Source organism: Pseudorca crassidens, chromosome 5 (genome assembly GCF_039906515.1).
Source record: "Pseudorca crassidens isolate mPseCra1 chromosome 5, mPseCra1.hap1, whole genome shotgun sequence".
NCBI lineage: Eukaryota > Metazoa > Chordata > Mammalia > Artiodactyla > Delphinidae > Pseudorca > Pseudorca crassidens.
Window position 1 is genome coordinate 12,255,104 of NC_090300.1, and position 6,182 is coordinate 12,261,285.

The 6,182-nt window shown below is 44.1% G+C and overlaps 1 pseudogene; it reads right to left on the reverse strand.

Moving 5' to 3' along the window:
* Positions 1-436: 436 nt before the first annotated feature.
* LOC137225583 (actin, cytoplasmic 2-like) lies at positions 437-1,580 on the reverse strand (annotated as a pseudogene).
* Positions 1,581-6,182: the final 4,602 nt, after the last annotated feature.

The window sequence follows — 6,182 nt, forward strand, 5'->3', positions numbered from 1 at the left end:
TCATAGCAGATACAAACTTCAAGGGCAAATTTCTTTTCAAAGGCTTATTCCAGTTTCATGAGGCTAGCATGAGGTGTGCACAGTTGCCAGGGCAAATTTATACTCTTGAACGAACTTATGCAGCAGTGGACGATGGAGGGGGCGGGCCTTGTCATACTCCTGCTTGCGGATCCACATCAACTGGAAAGCCAGGATGGAGCCCCCGATCTGCACCTAGTACTTGTATTCAGGAGGAGGGTTGCTCTTTCTTTTTTTTTTTTTTTTTTTTTTGGCGGTACGCGGGCCTCTCACTGTTGTGGCCTCTCTCGTTGTGGAGCACAGGCTCTGGACGCGCAGGCTCAGAGGCCATGGATCATGGGCCCAGCCGCTCCGCGGCATGTGGGATCTTCCCGGACCGGGGCACGAACCCGTGTCCCCTCCATCGGCAGGCGGACACTCAACCACTGTGCCACCAGGGAAGCCCAGGAGGGTTGATCTTGATCTTGATCTTGATCCTGCTGGGAGGCAGTGCCAATGATCTCCCTCTGCATCCTGCGGGCATTGTGGGGTACATGATGGTCTCCCCAGACGTCACCCTTCAGGATGGGGTTGAAGGTGATCTCCCGGATGCCACAGGACTCCATACCCAGGAGGAGGGCTGGAAGAGCACCTCTGGACCCCAGAACTGTTTACTGTGGATGCTGATCACCTGACGGTCGGGCAACTCGCAGCTGTTCACCAGGGAGGAGGAGGAAAGAGCCGTGGCCATCTCCTGCTCCAACTCCAGGGCAACGTGGCAGAGCTGCCCCTTGATGTCACGCATGATTTCCCACTGGGCGGTGATGGTGAAACAGCGGTCACACTTCGGGAGCATCTTCACGAGGTAGTCGGTCAGGTCCCGGCCACCGTAGTCCAGGCGCAGGATGGCGTGGGGCGGGGGGGAGGCACGTACTCCTAGTAGATGGGCACAGTGTGGGTGACCCCATCTCCAGAGTCCAGGACAGTACCAGTAGTGCGGCCAGAGGCCACAGGGACAGCACAGCCTGCACGGTCATGCACACGGCCGGAGTGTTGAAGGTCTCGAAGGAGATCTGAGTCATCTTCTCAGGATGGGCCTCAGGGTTCAGGGGGGCCTCGGTCAGCAGCAGGAGGTGTTCCTTGGGGACCACACGCAGCTCATTGTAGAAGCTGTGGTTGGTGCCTATCTTCTCCATACCACGTCGTCCCAGTTGGTGATGATGCCGTGCTCCATGGGGCACTTGAGGGTCAGGATGCTGAGCTTCGCTCTGGGCTCATCGCCCACGTGACTGTCCCAAGTCTACCGTGACACCCTGTTGTCAGGGGTGGCCGATGATGGACGGAAACTCACTCCCCCGAGAGGCGTCATCCCCAGTAAAGCCAGCTTTGCACGTGCCAGAGCGATCGCGGATGAGGGGCATAGAGATTTCTTCTTTGCTACTGATGGGCCGAGGCAGCAGCAACGTGGAGCAGCCAGAGGACCAGCAGAGGCTGTCTGGTGCGGCGAGTCTTGAACTAAATTTAACTGAGCAGACACTGCTGGAATGCCTAGGCTGTGTGGGATGTTTATGAGCCAGGGTCATACCTTCCAGAAGATTAGATGCTGACAGATACAGATACAGGCATCTTATACTTAGGAATGAAGGACACTGATAATAACCGAATTAACATCTCTGAAGAACAGATTCTGTTGTTTCTATGTTCATTTTTTTCTGGTGATAAATGATTATAGAAAACCTGGAAAATTCGGAAAAGTCCTCCAAACACTAGAAACCCTCACCTACCCGCTGCCCGCCCCCCCCCCGCCAGATAATCACCCCAGATGTTTTTTTGTTTGTTTGTTTGTTTTCCCAGATGTAAATATAGTCTGCTAACCTGAAAGAGATATGAACAAGGAAAGTTAAGCATGAAAACTGTGTTAAAGGCAGAGCTGATAACATTTGACAACTGATTGAATGTGCTGAGAAGGGAGTCATCAAGAATAACCATAATTTTTGGGCTTCCCTGGTGGCGCAGTGGTTGAGAGTCCGCCTGCCGATGCGCGGGACGCGGGTTTGTGCCCCGGTCCGGGAAGATCCCACATGCCGCGGAGTGGCTGGGCCCGTGAGCCATGGCCGCTGAGCCTGCGCGTCCGGAGCCTGTGCTCGGCAACAGGAGAGGCCGCAACCGTGAGAGGCCCACGTACCGCAATAAAATAAAATAAAATAAAATAAGATAAATAAAAAGAATAACCATAATTTTCAAAACTAAGCAACTTGGTGCACAGTGATGGAATAAACCACATAAGTAACTTGAGAAGAGCAGAAGGCTTCCAGGAAAGGAGAGGTGTCAGTTGAACTATTTGAAGTGGATGTAACAGCAGTAGAGTCACATGGAAATCCTAATAGATGGTTGGTTACGTAGAATAAATACTACCAGTAATATTCTTAAGGTATTCATATTTAAGTTGACCATTGAAATCTATTTTTAAAGATCACTCTAAACTATACATCACAAACTCTGAATTGTGCTGAGAATTAAAGACACTGAAATTACATTTTGAGTCTGATCATCAGCTCAGATGAATACATTATATATATATATATATATATATATATATATATAGTGACCCTACCATTATCTTTGGTATAAAGTTATAAGAGATATGCAATGAATATTCCTCATTCATAAATAATTCTCACTAATGTTTACCAATAATTTCCAATCTCAAGCACCTATGAAAATATCACTTTATTAAAACTCCAAGCTCATGGGCCTTGTTCTGTTCTACAAATGAGACAACAATGTCTCCAAGAACTGAAAGGTCTTAACAGTGAAAACAAGTCATATCGCTAGAACTGACACTTCAAAGCCTGGAGCCTAAACCACCCAAAAAATGCTTACTGAGCCACTGTGGCTACCAGTCTAAACAGGAAAGTTTGATAAGTATCCATTCTCACTCTTTTTCTTTTTTCAGACCCTTAAGGACTTTCTTTCTGCAGACTCAGTCGACTACTAGGATCCTATGCAAATAAATAAGTACTAGATACCATTGGTTATCTACTCAATTTTCATTTTCCCTTGTTCCTTGCTATCAGTTTCCTATTTTGTTCCTGTAGACCAGGACTTCAGACCTGGTGGATAACTTTTGATTGGCCTAAACCAATGAAGATAATTCACTTCATTTTGCTAATCATTGGTCTAGGTGAAGGCATGTGATACAATTCTGGTCAATGAGATGTAAGAGGAGTTATGTTTCTGGGTTCTGGAAGTGTTTGCCTCCTCAATAAAAAAGCATTGAGAGTAGAAAGACCATTTGCCCCCCACCTCTCTCCATCCCTCTGGGGACACGATTATTTTGATCTTCAGCAGCCATTTTCAACCATATGAAAAAAAAGAAATCAGAAATATGATGAGGATAGCAGTACAACAAAAATCAGAAAGTCATAGATCTTTTATGACATCTCTAGAATGAGCTACCAACCCTGGAATTTATACCGCCAAACTTTCTGTTATGCTTAACCATTAATTGACTTTATACTTGAAGCTATTGTCAGCTATAGCTTGCAGTGAAGAGCAATCCTGTTTGTAAAGCACCTTGCATAGCGGAGGCACTCAACAGATTTTAATTTAAATAAAATTAATAGGCAATCCAAAGATCACTAGGCTCAGAGGCACATTGTAGAGCTCAGCTTTAGTCTAGCTGATGAGTATGTCTGGGATAGGGACCCAAGTCCCAAAGTCCAGCATCCTTCGCGTAACACCAGCTTGCTCATTACCTATATCAGGGTGTTGGCTTTTGTTTTCAGATGTGTTCTTCAAGTGGTTGGATGCATGCCTTGAAACAGCCCAGGTTGCTGAGTTCCTGCAAGCTCCGCCCCCCCCTTCTACATGACTGGACACTCTTCATCAGACTAATTTTCACTCCTCTGAGCATCGCTATGTACCATCCTTCACCACTACATCTTCTCTTCCTGCTTCTTTCTATGGCCTTAAGAACAACCATGTTGGAGTGGAATAAACCGGAGCCTAGCAGGGTAAGAGAAATGGAAAAGGAACAGAGGCCTGAATAGTCCATCAGCTGGCTAATCCATCTGTGAATAGTTCATAAACTGACTAATCTGACCCTACCATCCTGCCTATATATCTAGTAAAAAAGAAAGGAGCCTTCAGGCAGCTAGCCTTTTCACTTCTTCCAACGAGTTCCAATATCTCAGGGCAAAGCCAAGAACTGTTCCCACCACCACCACATCCACGGGGCATGGAAGAGACAGACATTCAGTTATATGGTCTTCTCTGTGGTTTCACTGGTGACAGTAAAATACTTCAGGCAGAGGAAACAAAACATCAAAGGATTCAAAGGAAATGAGGTCATCAGAATCAAGTCCCCAGTGTTCCCGGGAAGAGAATATTCATGGTTGAGAAAAAAGACACAAAAACAAAACATTTATTTAAAAATCTGATTCTAGATCTTCCTTCCTTCTCAAGGACAAAGGTATGCATTTCTCAGTCCCCTCTGTGGGCTCACAGAATAGAGATCCCAAGTCATAGAAAAGGAAAACAAGACTGCAACTTTTTGTTAACCTGGTTTGGAAAGATAGGTAAACACCAGTGTTATCTGTTATTGATGTGCTATCTGTCTTTGATATGGGAAGTCTATATTCTAGGGAGAAAAAGTTTTGATCCATAGAATGTCCCCAGGTAGCTGATAATGGGACAGTGACATAAGTGAGATTTTTTTTAAATTTGGTGAGATTGGGAATCAGGTAACCAGTATCCACATCAAAACTTTGAAGAGGAAGATCTCTGTCACTCCATGTCATTATCTGTTGAGTGTTTTTAACCTGAGATGTTTTCCCCGTTGAATGAGAAAGAAAACTCTAATGGAATAAAAGCAGGTATGTCCTAAATGCTTTTAGCATTTATTCTTTCATTCTCCACACCTTCAATCTTTTGCTAAAGTTTCACCTCTCTGCTGGGCACAGGGGCTCATAGAAGAATCGGGCAAAGCCTCTACCCACAAGAGTTTGCAGATTTGGGGACAAAATTATTCATCTAGAAGCCTTGAATTAATTATATCTGGGCACTACTACTTGCCTTAATAAAGCACATAGAATTCCGTAGAACGTGGCAGCCAGAAGAAAGCTTAGGGAGCTGTCCGTGAAGGAGAGAAAGAAGGTAAGGAAAAGTTTGAGTGGCCCATCGTCTGCTTTAACCTTCTCTGAATAATTAAAAGCCCGGCTACTCCAAACTGGCCCCTCCAAACGAGAGCCCACCACTTAATAGAGGTGCTCAATAATATTTATTAAAGGGATAAATGAGCCCTTTCTGTATTCAAATACATAAAAAGGCAACTCCATCTCTGACAGTTCAGACGGTGAAGTCTCCCAATCTCTAGTTCATAGCTTTGTCAGACACAATGCCATACAAGGGAAAATAAACCTTTTATCATTGATCTAGACCTCTCTTTGTCATTCACGCTGGCAGCTCATCATTCTTTGACCCGCTTCATAAATTTTCATAGAGATTTTTTAAGTAAATATTTTACTGACACGTAACACGCAAACAGAAAAGTGCACAAATGGTAATGGTACAGCACAAAGGATTTTTGCCACGTAATCATACCTGGTTAACCAGCATCTGGATTAAGAAGCAGAGATTACTAGCACCCAGATTCCTCCCTCATGACTCTGCCTTTACCTGCTCCCCTTCCCCACTCCCACCAACACACACATACACACACAAAAGTAGCAGCTCTTCTGATTTTTATCACTATAGATTATTTCTGATTGTTTTTAGTTTTATATAAATAAATTATTAATGGGGTATCTTTTTGAAACTAGTTTCTTTCACTCAATATTATATTTGTGGGACTCTTTCCTGTGGTAGTGTGTACTTATTACTGCCTCATATTCCACCTGGTGTATACACATACATTCATGTGCCCACCTAAATAACAATTTATTCATGCTTCTACCACTGAAGGACAGTTAGGTTACTCTCATTTTGAGCTCTTAAGAATGTAGCTGAAAAACTATTCTAATTCATATTTTTTTGGTGCATATATGTACCTATTTCTCCTCAATATATACCAAGAAGTGAAATTTCTGGTTTAATTATATGTTAAACTTTATTAGAAACTGCCAGTTTTCCAAAGTGGTTTCACTAATTTACATTTCTATTAGCAGAGAATGAGCATGCCAGTT